General features: G+C 39.0%; 1 protein-coding gene across 2 annotated transcripts in view; it reads right to left on the bottom strand.

The window, feature by feature from the left end:
• Nucleotides 1-7,573: 7,573 nt before the first annotated feature.
• Nucleotides 7,574-13,184, bottom strand: part of ZFP36L2 (ZFP36 ring finger protein like 2) — a 186,440-nt gene continuing 180,829 nt past the window's right edge. Inside the window, exons 5-6 of one of the 2 annotated variants that reach the window (XM_068939673.1) lie at nucleotides 10,500-10,703; nucleotides 7,574-9,158 (exon numbers count right to left, since the gene is read on the bottom strand). The gene's annotated coding sequence lies outside the window, so the exon portion shown is untranslated. The remainder of the gene's footprint in view (nucleotides 9,159-10,499; nucleotides 10,704-13,184) is intronic. The other variant, XM_068939675.1, reaches the window with a different exon arrangement.

Raw genomic sequence — 13,184 nt, 5'->3', positions numbered from 1 at the left:
ACCCTTGTACTGTGCTCAGTGCTTCGTATCTAAGTGATGCACGCTACGCATTTGGCTAAAGCACGTCTTGCAGACAGCCCTCAAGCTGAGGGACAAATGAGATATTCATATACACACAATGCACATATTTAAAAGAGGTGATCTACAAAGGGAGTTCTAGAGATTCACACAAACAAAGGTTCCTAGCCATTGACTACCACGTAAAATCTAAAAATCTGCTTCGGGAATTATATGTATTCATCCATCATCAGCTTAGAAGCTTCCCCTGAGGTAGCTGAAAAGTTATACCATGATGTTTTTCCAGATCTTCTAGCATTAGTCAGGAGCATGAAAAACAATACATCCCAAGCTGTGTTGCCAAACCCACCTCTGTGAGTGGAAGTCATGCTGGCACAGGACTAATTCTTTCTCATGTTCAACGAGATGGTTTGACCATACTGAAGGAGTAATACCTTTTGTCTCCACTGTGGTGATTACTTATAACAGTATACACAATACATATTCTCAAAGCCCTTTATAGTGCATGCTAGACAGAGTTTTTTTTTTTATCAGAGAAACAATTCAATGCATTTATAAATATAGTATTTGCAAGCCATCATGAAACGACACAGTCCTTCCTCCAAGGTGCTGTCACTTAATTCCTTCTTTCTTTGTAGCAAGAAAAGTACCTGCCAAAGTTGCAGAACTATTTCTTTTCAAGTCCAAGTGTTCAGTCAGTACAGCCTTCCCAAACTTCCCACTGCCCCACTGGATTTAAGTTTCCATAGTGACCAAATGCCCCAAATCATTGGAAATCTGGGGAAAAAAATAGTCCAGTTGTTCACAGCTGGAGGACTAGCTGTGGTAAAAGATTTTCTTTTAAGGTTGTCTTTTAAGTAGTTTGTCAGATAACCCTCTAAGGAGAAGAAAATTAAAATTTAGTTTAGAAATAGTCTATGTTAATGAGAAGTACCTCAGAATTTTCTTTGTGGACATTGCTGTTTATTTCACTGAGTGAATCTAGTACACTTATTTTGTTTTTCAATGATTGCAATACATCAGGCAGGAAAGCAGCAGCATACATGCTTACTTGGTTATAAATTCTATCATGAACTGAAATACAATGAGCTCCTTGGGGAACAGCAAGGGTCCCTTTTGTCCTCAGAAGGGGAATTCCAATACTGTAAAATTAAGGAGATGCAGAGTAATTCTTTATGATAGTAACATGACCTTGTAGTGACAGTATCATGTAGGAACAGTACTACAGCCTGTAATTTTTTGAAATACTTTGGTATAATCTACTCCAAATCAGGAAGTAGATTCTGATTGCTGTCATGGTCAACAGTATTTTTAAGGAGTCTTTGTAATGGTATTTGTTAAGTTATAGATGTATAAAACTTAAGGCTAGAAAGGACCACATAGTACATCTCATGTTCCCTGCTCTTTAGTACAACCATGTAATTTCCCCCAGCTGTCTATCCATTGTTTGCTGAAGCACACCATCCATTCTTAGTTTTAAGACTTCAAGAAATACAAAGCTCACTGTTCCCCTTAATAATTTGTTCCAGGGGCTGATAATTTCATTGTTAGCAACTGAGAAGCATAGCACTAATCTAGGTGGCAACCCAAAAATACTAGGAGTATCAGTACCTGTTTAAACTATGGTGTTCCAGATAATTAATATCCTTCTTGCCAGTACTGTTCATCATAAAAGCAATAGGGCTTTAAGAATTTTTTTAAGTAAACACTATTTTTGCAAACTCTTCGCATTTGTTTCTCATCATTTGAGTTTCTAAAAGCTTATAAAATTTGGAGGCAAATCCTCGTTCTGCTTTCCATCTTCTATAGGCCACAATTCTGTCAAACAATGACTGGTACTTTCTTCTCTAATGTTTCGTGATTTCCACGCAGCCTTTTTTCTTGATAGAATGGAAGCCTTCCTCTCACAAAGAAATTATTCCCAGATGGACTCATTGCTGAAAATTCATGAGAACTCCTGCACATGCACAAAAAGGGAATCAAAAATGTGAGTACTTCTTGAGATGCCACAAAATACACTTCCAGACACAATAATAGTTTGCACTTTTGCATACCTTTACATCTTCAAAGCACTGGACATGCATCCATCATCAGAAAAGATTAGTGGTATTAAATGTCATAAATGTTATTTTACTAAGGTCCCGCTTCACCATTACTGTCAGATTTAGCTGCTGTAGTTCAAGGGGTGATAAAACTATTATGTATGACTGACAGATTTAGGTTCTGTAGTGCACCCAGCTTTCAGAAGCACATCACCAGGAGTACTCTCAGAAATTGCACTCCCTGGAACAGGGTTAGGACACGGAAAGGGTGCGTGCATTGCACAAATACTGACTGCTACCATATATTAAGACCAGGTGGTCTTGATGGGTGGGCTACAATCCCCTTATCTGCCCTGCCCCTGTAAATCTGTACTTGCTTTGAAGCTTTACCCTTATAAGTTCTGAGTCCTTTATTAGAAGCTGAAGCTCAGCAGCAGTGCAGAGGATTAGCCTTTATTGTCTTATTCAGGGGCAGGCCTATCTGAAGGTCCTTATTCTGTAAAAGATGCTTAGTGATGGCAGAAGTCCTGTGGAGGTTAATTCCCAGAATACATCCACACATGGCAATGGACCACAGCGCAGAGTCCTGAGCAAACCAGTACCTGACAGCTGAGGCAGGCACATAGCTCACTGCAGCGCTATGCAGAGAAGCTGTTAAGCATCGAAAAGCACCTGAGCCATGTTTGCATGGCACCGCACCCAACCGACTCAGCCCTAGCTCAAGTTCAGAGTCACCCTTATACAGAAACACTGGTTCAGTGCCCGTTTCACAGTCACTGCACCACCTCCCCAGCAGTGATACGTGGCTGGGAACCACCTGCAGCAGTGACTTGTTACAGAAGTCAGTGCTTCAGAACTGAATGCACAATAATGCTGAAAAGAAAGCAAGAAAGTACTCAATCGTTTTACATTTATCTTCTGCTACACTAACAGAGAAGGCACAGTTTTATCTGATTTGGTCAGACTAAGCAATTCAAGTATCTCCTGCCTAATTTTAGCAATGCAGAAGCAGCTGATAAATCAAAAGCAGAAAATTAGGCATTAAAGCTCAGCTCAGGCCTTTCATCTTTATTACTCTCCTTTATGTGCATATGGTAGGTGTCCAACACTTTTCAAGTTCATATGATATTCCCTTGTGCTTCAGGAGCTGTAGGGCTGTAGTTGCCTATAAAAAGGCAACCTAACAGTTTCCTATGGCTGAGAGTTCAATGTGTTATTTGTTACCAGCTAGTTCATGGATACATTGAGCACAAATCTTGGCTTTAGGTAACCAGGCTTACTTTAAACCACTTACTCACAGGGTGAATTCATGTAGAGAGAGCATTCTAGCGCAATATTTTATTTCTGACTTATGGCACATAACTCTTTTTTTCTAAACCAATATTAAAAACAGAAACTACAATAAGCTAAACACAGACTGCATTTTTTGGAAAGCTGATACCAAACGTAACACTAAATGAACCCTTCTGAAAGGTTAAAGTTGCTTTCATATAAAACATTTTCTACCAGGAAATGGAAGTGGAATGTTAAACTAAGCATTTAACTTGAAAGAACTGTGCACAGCCTCCAATAGTTGCATTATCCTTTAAAGCAAAAAAAGCAAAAGGTTTTTATGAGCATACATAGCTCTAGTTTCATAAAAAGGGTATTAGGGTGACACTGTGAAATGAATCCCAGTATTTTGGATGCTTCTTTTAACCCTCCAACAGCTCCCTCCCTCTGCACTAACCATTCTAGCGTGAGGTTTCACAGTATGGCTGAGTTCTTCTAACAATACTATTTCTCCACTTCTCCTTGCATCCTCCTTTCCCAGTCATGCAGGCCTATTCCTTCCTGTCCATTCTTTCTGACGTTCACGTGGTCCTTTAGGGAGCCAGTTCAGATCACTAAACCAGCAGAAAACCACTCATTTTTTCTTTTGCTGGGATAGTTTTCTACCAGCTGGCAAGGTGAACCACTCTAGTGGTGACACTGTTATCACAGCTGATGCAGAAGCAATGGCTGTGAACAGGGCTGTTAGACCTTCTCTGTTGTCGTGGGAAACCTCAAACCTTTAAAGTGCCTACTCTAATTAATGTGATTGCATCCTACAAATACACATGCAGGGCCTATCTGAGACTGTGGCACTGTTGTGCTAGCTTCTGCAAAAAGCTAATGGAAGAAAGTAAGTGTACCATTTAGATTTATCACCTACAGAGAGAAAACAAAGATGAGGGCAAACAGACACACTGGAGGGCGGTATAATTTGCCCATGCTCATCCAAAGGATCCCTGGATGAGGGCAGAGACCTATGCATTATTATACTAAGTGATCAAAGAGTATCTCTTTGATGGATACATTCTTTTGGTTGGAAAAACAAAAAGGTCAATTTTACGCCGTTTCCTTGACTCTTGATTTTGATTCCTTCATCATTCTATGAAAAAAAAAAAAAAAGAGCTTTGCATATTGAGCTACTGCTGATTTACTAGATTCCAGTGTCCTCAAGTGTGACACAGCATTATTATTCAGTGATCTGTATTTAAAATCAGAAGTGATTTAATCTGGCTCTCTGCCATCCCACTTGCTGACATGTTGACACCATGTAAATAATGCACAGCTCTGTGGCCACACTTCTTTCATGCCCCATGCTGAGAGAAACAGACAACACCTGCTATTATTATTAGCCACATCTTAGATACCTTGGAAATGTGCAAAATGAACATCAAAATTAATTCAAACATGCTGTGATCTCCTGCTCCAAACTCCTTCATTAAGACTGAAAAGGAACTCATGCATCCACTCTAATTAAAAACAGAGATTGCTGGTTTACATCTCACACCCTTTAAAAGTCAGCCTTCTAAGACTATTGCTGAATAACTGAGCTTGTTGACTAACACAATAATTTCAACTAGCAAGATTTTTCTCTATACACTGCTGATTGAAAAGGTCTCCATTTTAGAAGTAAACTCTCAGAACAACAAAAACTCAGTTCTAGGCTGCAAAATTCTAGTTAGCTCATTAAAATCAGATGCTGCCTGCCCTGCTAACATTAACCTAGGTTACTTCTACTCTTCTGATCACGCCAAAATATAAATCTGCCAGTGTCATCAGGACACATTCATTAAACCAAAGTGAAATTGTGGTTTTCACTGGGGAACACTGTAAAGCAAAGATAGCACGTCTGATATATGTCACCTACTTCTTACATAACTGTCTTTTATAATCTAAATGTCATACCCCTCAGTCATACTGAGAATAGACAACAATATACGCTGCTTTTCACAGGACTTTAACGCAGGTAAGTGCTATTATCTAAATCAGTGGTCCCTGACTATTGCTAGATATACCACCTTTCACAATTTGGTGACTGCCAACCAGAGGAAGTGGCTGTTCCAGGGTACAGTTTGCCTTCTCATGGTATATAACAGAAGAAAACATGCTTGTGTTCTTTGTTTCACTGCCCTTGTGCTGTCAGAGCCAGGCCATGACATGTATTCTTCCCATGAAGACACAAGGGAATAACTGTTAAGCCAGGAGAGACAACAAAATGCAATAAAGTTTATGAAAACTATAAGACAAGTATTTATAGCTTAGAAGTTGGGAAGACTGCATAGTTGGGAAGGAGCCTCACCTCAGTACTCACTGTTTGGCCAAAACAAGGGTTTTACACCTATGTAGATACAAAGATTGACAAGGCATTACTAAATGTTGCTAATGCCCCTGTAGATTCCCCAAGACTTAAATAAATGAACCTCTGGCTCCAAACCTCTGAACTGTGCAGTAGATCACCATTTCTCAGTGAAAATCAAATATACAGCTCCAAATGCCTTACCCCAAAAAATTCGTTCAGAAATTAGCAAAAACAAAAAAGAAAGGGAGGGATTTTTTTTTTCTTTTTTTTTTTTCAAGTTCCTATGAGGCAGTCAGAGCACAGAAAAATTTGCTTTATTTCTGCTCAGAGATGAGTACATTGGACAATATTCTGTACTTGTCCACGCTGTTCAGAAGGATGAGCGTTCTGAGTCTCCCAGACTGGCAGCAATTCTTTCTTTTTATCCATTAAGAAGATCAGGAATCTTGTGGTCTGTTTTCAAAGGAATGTCTTTGTCCAGAATCTTGCCTCAGAGATTTTATTTGCAATATGCTATTTAGAAAAGAAAAGAACACTGGAATGACTTCCTAATTTCTGTACTAAATCTGTTCTCAATCTACTTTATTCTAAGCATTTTTATAGACAATTCCTTACATGATATTCTCCTCTGAAATGCTGTAACTATACACACACACAGGCCAGACTTTCTCTTGACTGGAAAAGAGTTGTAGTAACCTTAGCAGATTTAAAGGAAAGTGTGGGGAAAAGAGTAGGTTGGTCAAGAACACAACTCATTGCGCAAGATGTGATTTTTGTTCTGGCAGTTACTACGGGTAACGTAGATGCTCCTCACACAGAAGCAGGAAAACTTACCTTGTGAAGGTTTTGTACAGTTTTTGTTTTGCCTGGCGTTTGAATTTCAGAAGGCTAACTAGATCTCTATTGTGTAGGAAACCTGTGCGGTAAAGAGAGATGGTGTCTGTGTGCAAGCTGGAAAGAGTGAAAACTGGAAAAAGGGTGGTGGATAAAAATTAGAAAATAAAGAACATTGAAGCAGATGAGCAAGTAGAATATAAAAAGAAGTTATGAAGTAGCATGACAGGGGTAATGAGGTGTGCTCGCCACAGGCAAAATTGTGAATATTTTGAGAAGAATATCAAATGTACTTGAAACTTTTTTCTTAAGTTCACTCAAAGCTTCCTTCAGTAGTATTTTCTTTCTCCCTCTTCAATGGAAGTCTTGTGAGAATATTAGCAGCACCAGAAAATTCCCCCAAATACTTGTTAATAGATATATACCTATATGTTCAGTAATAAATGAATTATTCCAAACAAGTCCAATGCTGAGGAAAAACTTATTTACTGTGAGGGTAACCAAGCACTGGAGCAAATTGCCCAGAGGGCTGTGGAGCCTCCATCCCTGGAGATATTCAAAAGCCATCTGGACACGATCCTGGGCAATGTGCTCTAGGTGACCCTGCTTGAGCTAGAGGATGTCCAGAGATCCCGTCCAGCCTCAACCATTCTGTGATTCTGTGCTAGACAAGTAGCAAGTAAAAACGGCACAACTTGCAGATTCTTACTGATCTTCTAAAAGAGACAGCTCAGCAGTCAGCTGAGCTGGGTCACGCCATGCACTGCCTGAATGGTTGAATAAAAAAGCTCCCATTATGTGGTAGCCTGACTTGACTGTTTTCAGCACAAAATGTCCTATTTAAGCAAATTAAAATGTACAGGTCTCATACTGTGTGCAGTTGAAAGTGCGTCAACACAGAAAGACGAATATCTGAAAAAGTGTGAGCTACTGACACCAGCAATGAGTCTCTTCAAGAGGAAATGGTATGTTCTTCCTGTCATAGCGGTTTTCTCTATCAGTGGTGGAGCCGGAAGGAATGAGGGAAATAGACTCTGCCACATTTAGAAGCAAATTCTTCAGACTGTGAGGCTTTCTTGCATTTTATTTGACATCCATATTTACAAACTCAAACACATGTGGTTTCACAGAACTGTTCAAAAGAGAAGATAAAGGCTATGAGAAGCACGTGCATGGCGTGTTTGCAGACCTGTCTCAAGTGATACACAAAACAGCATTTTTGATGCACATAAATATTACAGCCCCACCCATATACAGCATCTTGAACACTTTCTGAAATAAAGAGCACTAGATTTTTTTTTATTTCTGCTACTAAAATTTGAGTTTTAACATCTGATCAAAAATTACTGCAAATAAAAGAATACATTGAGATGAGAATGAGGAAGATTTCCCAATGTCTTTTTTTTCACTATTAGTAATTATATATTCCATTGGAATCAATAAGTTATAGAATCCTAAAAGTCAAAGTGTAGAAAGACTACATAAAATAACAATCTACCTTTTCATCTAAAAATCATGCACAGTTCCACATTAAAGTGTAATCTTTGTTTGATTGTTTACAATTCCAGTGTACAATACTCTTTCTTATTGGTTCACTCCGGCTACTGTGGCTTGATGATTTCACTGTTTTGCCTTTTCAGTTGTATACATCAGATAACACATATTCATGCTTCCCTTCCATCATGTGACGCTTATTTTCATCATGCAGAGTGACAACGTGCCAGACTCACTTTTGCAAAAATGAGTTATCCTTGATAATGTACAGTATTTCTTAGAAAATAGGACTTTCTTTACAGCATAAATGAGGTAATGCAATGTATGGACAGTACTTTGTTTGTAAATATTAAATTCCATGTGTTACATTTCTGCATAAAATCAGTATTCACTTGATTAATCGAAGATCAATTTATTACTTAAAGATTAATTTTATGTAATGAAAGAGCTTCTTTAAAACTATATTATCTGCTTCATCTCTGTACTAGCCTGCTATCTCTGATATGACTGATGCAGTGGAAGACTTTGCTGTGAAAAGAGACTATGCTTGCAGCAATGTACTTGAAAGCTAATAAACTGTGCCATCCATCTTCTTTTACAATATGTGCTGGTGTAAACAAGGGGGAAATCAGAGGATTATTGAGGCTGCACTGAATGGTAGTGAAGCAAAGTTGCACTGAAAATTTGTTGAGGACAGTAGGCTGTAATTTTAAACCTATTCAATGTATCAGATAAATGGCTACTTAGATTTACGTGAAGGGCTTAGGTTACTGCTTGCATGTTAAAAATAAGTAAGATGTCTTTAAAAATCTGAACCCCCAGTTCTTGATTACTGGTGGCCTTAGTCTGCCAGTTTGCTTCAGTCTTTGAATCTTGTGTTGTACAAGAGTTACTTACCTGTCCACTAGAACTAAGTCATTATCACCAACCTACTTTTCAAAGCCCCTGAAGAGCAGCTGTAATGAATGGGAAATATCCCTCTTGACCTATATTTGAACTTGTGACACAGAGGTAAAAAGCTAACCATACCATTATAATCCGCCTAGCCCTCCAGTCTTACCGTCCTGCATACCTTTACTTAAGCATGCAAAAAATAAATATCTTCTTGACAGTCTTTCCTCAGGCTTGGCATAAGTGATCTGACAATGTCCAAGAAATTCCTATGAAAAAAATTGTAAAACAATTTTTCATTCCCAGAGTTATTTCAGATTCTAAATATTTTTATTTCATTTTTATTTCAAGAAAAATGTAACAATATTCTAAGTTAGGATTGATATGGCTGGAAACTACTCTGAATTCTATACGTTCCAGTTACAAAGTAAATAAAATAAAATTAAAAAGCTATTAAGAATACAGTTTTTTAAAAGTGAGATTAATTGTGCTTTTAAGATCATAACAGCAACAGATTTGGCAAGCAAAAATGCCTTCCTTTTCCATTCCAACTTAATTATACAGTATTTGGGGTAGAAATTTGGCAGGGAACTCTGTCAGATTATCCCTACATTGTGGTTGGACTGATTTCTTTATCCTTTTCTTGACAGACGGCCGTCTAGTCTAGCCCTAAATACCTTCAGTGATGGTGATTCTGAAGCTTCGGCTGGCAGCCAGTTTCCTTGGCTAAGAGTTCTTACAGTTAAAAACTTTCCCTGGATATATAATCTCAGATTTTCCCCTCACAAAGCTTAGAGCCACTTTTCTTCTTTCTTTCTTTTCTTCTTTCTCTTTGTTGACTAAAGAGAATAATCAAATCCTTTCTCTTTATATTTTCCTTTGTATTGTGGACAATAACAGGTGTCCCTTTAAACTTCTCAGAATTAACATGAACAATTCTCCCAGCTTAACGTCATACTGTGGGTCTTATTTTGGCAATCCTACTGCCATTTTTTTTAACATTTCTCTAGATTTGTCCAAATTTGTTAAGCACAATTTCTAAAACCAAATACAGCACTTCAATTCATGACCATGAACGAGACTAAAGTTTTTTCTTCTCATTATGCACATTTCTATGGATTATTTTGCATAAAAGGTCAGATTAAATGATTCTGTGGACCTTTCAGGCTAGGAAATGTATGAATTTGTAGAGCTGAAAAATATCAATGCTGTAAACAGAATGATAGCTGATAGTTGAGATAACAGCTGGAGTGAGACTGATTCTAATCAGTATAGAAATGAACATAGGAGTTCAGTATTAGTGTTAATCTCACTGAGTTGAGAGGATGATGCCTCCATAATGACTACAAGACAGTTAAGTAAAGTCAGGGAAGGACTGGAGGGAGGGAGCAAATACAACTTGAAGAAAGGAGCAGTGGGCTAGAAATTAGCACTTTGAAAAACTGCTGAAAAGGAGACACTTTTAAGAGCTGACTAAGGATCTAGAAACTGGCCAAAGAGTTTTGGGAATTGTTTGTCTCTTGGAAAACTACAGAAGATGTTTCCCAGTGCTAGCTATGCAATGCAAAGCAGCTTTGAGCAAACAGATAAGGGATCATAATACATGATACCTGAAGCTTGTTAGGTAGTAAACCTTATGTAAGACGCGGACTCAAGGTCCCATCAGGTCCTTATAAGCGATTTGGCAAAAGTGGGGTGAGGTGTGGCAGGACAAAGTGAAGGAGGGGGCAGTGATTTGCATGAAATGTCCTTCTTAGTCACTCAACAACAGTTCTCGGCTGAGGAATCCAAGTGGAAGGAGGCTGGGCTGTGTCCTGAATTGGGAGAAAAGTGAGACATAAGTCCTATCTTTCTTCTGGACATTGTCCACTTGCTAGCAGCCTCTTCATTGGTGTGCTGAGTTTTGTGCCTCCCCTTCTAGGGATCCCAGGCGTGTTCCTAGGCATAGGGTAGGATCCTGTCCATCTTTTCCGGATAAATTCCAGAATGGATTTCTGGGTGGAGCTAGCCCTGAGTTGAATTTTCACAAAATCATCACTAAATTGAAAGCAAGGACCTGACCACTTCTGGTAATACCACTAGATACCTATTTGCATCTTTAGATACTTAAGTGTCTTTAAACAACTGGCTGTATGTCCAGCCAATTGGACATTAGGACATTGGACAAATGTCCTAATTGGTCATTACAGCTTTTTGGATCAGACAATAGGATGTACGAACACACAGAAAAATGGATCACAATAGTATGACTCCAGGAGTCTTTTTTCTTAACAGAGTGAGCATTCAATTCAAACTGTTTGCTCAGTCTTCCAGAAACATCTCATTCTCATCAAATATGCTCATATGACTAAGAAGCTTTACCTGAGTCACTCCCAAGTACATACTATATATAACATCTCATTTGCCAAGTCATTCTCATACTACCAGCCTGGTATGGTACCTAGCATCTTTCTAGTTACCATGTAATCATTTACATTTTAATCAGTTACACAGTATTAAATGTGCCAAGACCATTGAAATGTTTTTGACCATTTTACTATTTCATTTCCAATCATCAAAACTACACTCAGTCAATTCCAACTATTAAAAAAACTATTTCTTCTGGGCATTCATCTCTTGTAGTGACAATTAAATAAGTTATTTTAGACTAGGAATCCTATGGCCACTGAGTAGAAAACTCACAATAGCCTCAGAACTGACATTGTTTGCCAGGTAGCTTTTAGCCACTTTACTATTTTCTCTGTGTTAGCAGAGCTGTGACCGCTTTAACCCCTGCCAGCGCACCTGAAGCAGTGTGTTCAAGTGACACTTCTGCCTCACACTGTCCCCTATCATCAACTTGTGGATTACCAAGTTCTTCTTTCCACTGGAGGGCTGTTGCTTTTAGCACGTGGGAAATGCGTTTCCTTTTTTAAATAAAGGAAGTCTGAGTAATTCTGTAAAGCCACGAGAGCCAAACTCTACATACACATTTATTACAACAACTTACATCATTTCAGCTTTAGCAGCTCTGATGTCCAAAATAACCTTATTAAAATCACAGAGCTATTAAGCAATCAAGTCTACACAGGGGAAATGTTTTCCTGACAATGAGGACAAAATTCCTCAAATTTCAATACTCCATTTGAAAGTTTTCTTGAGACTGAAAGAATTTGTTGTGTCTCCTTCCGGCTGCTCAATAATTTGCTGCTAAGCTTTACTACTAGATACAAACCCTTTGACAGCATTGCTTCCAGGTTATATTCAGTCTAACATAGAGAAAAATTCTGCCTTGCTGGAATTCCTATCTTTTCATTTAGATTTGTCTCTTCTACTGGCTTGCTGGAATATGTTGCCTACCTAATTCATGATATAGGGGCTGTGACTGCAGTCTCTGATGGAAGTGTACAGGACTGCTCTCCGGGGGTACTGCTCTTATGGATGAGCCTTCAGGTGTGCAGCGTAGAGTAATGCCACTTTGAAATCATTCCTCCGTACAATGTTGTAAGGCCATTAGGACAGCTAGCAAGACAGCAAAGAGGCGTCATGCTCTTAGGCTGCTGCTGATGCCTGACTGTTATCATTCAGCTCCTATTTGATTCAGCCAGCGTCACAGCATCGAAGCTTGGACCAGAACAAGCTCACTGGAGTTTAAGTAAAGCAAAAGTTGACGACAGCGAGCTTGACAGAACAAGCAGGGACCATCCACATAGCTGTGGCCAGCCCTCTGACCATTTGAGCTACCCACTTGAACCTTCCAAAGCTACAAGCTATACCTTAGAATATAGTATATATATAAGGTACACTATATACCTTAGAAAGCCAACAGATCCAGGATTAATTAACAGGAGGAGATAATCAACTCACTACTGGTCCATAGACAGATGGGCAGGTGTTGAATGTTCCCCAGGTCCTGGGGCTGCCAGGCAGTATCAATTTCAACAGCTAGTACACAATGCTGCTCTTCACTTTCTGGCCAGGGCACCTTGCTGGGAAGCATAAAGTGCTCTGGAGCTGGGATAGACCATCCTCTGGTCTCAATACAGTTTACTGAGTCACTTATAACCTCTGGTCTGGTATCTGAACAGCACTCACTCCCACTTCCATATCACATTTAAGGGCAGTGAGGGCTTCAAAGACAGAATCCCCTGTTATACAAAGGGGAGTCAAAGTGGTTTTTTGGAGGATCCAGAACTCTGGATTTTTCCACCTCAAAACCAAAACAGTCAAAGATGGCAACATTTCAAGCATAAGCTGCTTCTCTGATAAGGCTCTGAGGACGATGGAAGGTATGTTTTTTTAGGTTAATGAAAGGA

This window comes from Struthio camelus, chromosome 3 (assembly GCF_040807025.1).
Source record: "Struthio camelus isolate bStrCam1 chromosome 3, bStrCam1.hap1, whole genome shotgun sequence".
NCBI classification, from domain to species: domain Eukaryota; kingdom Metazoa; phylum Chordata; class Aves; order Struthioniformes; family Struthionidae; genus Struthio; species Struthio camelus.
Note: the sequence above shows the minus strand (reverse complement) of the source record. Positions and strands in the feature narration are given on the sequence as shown.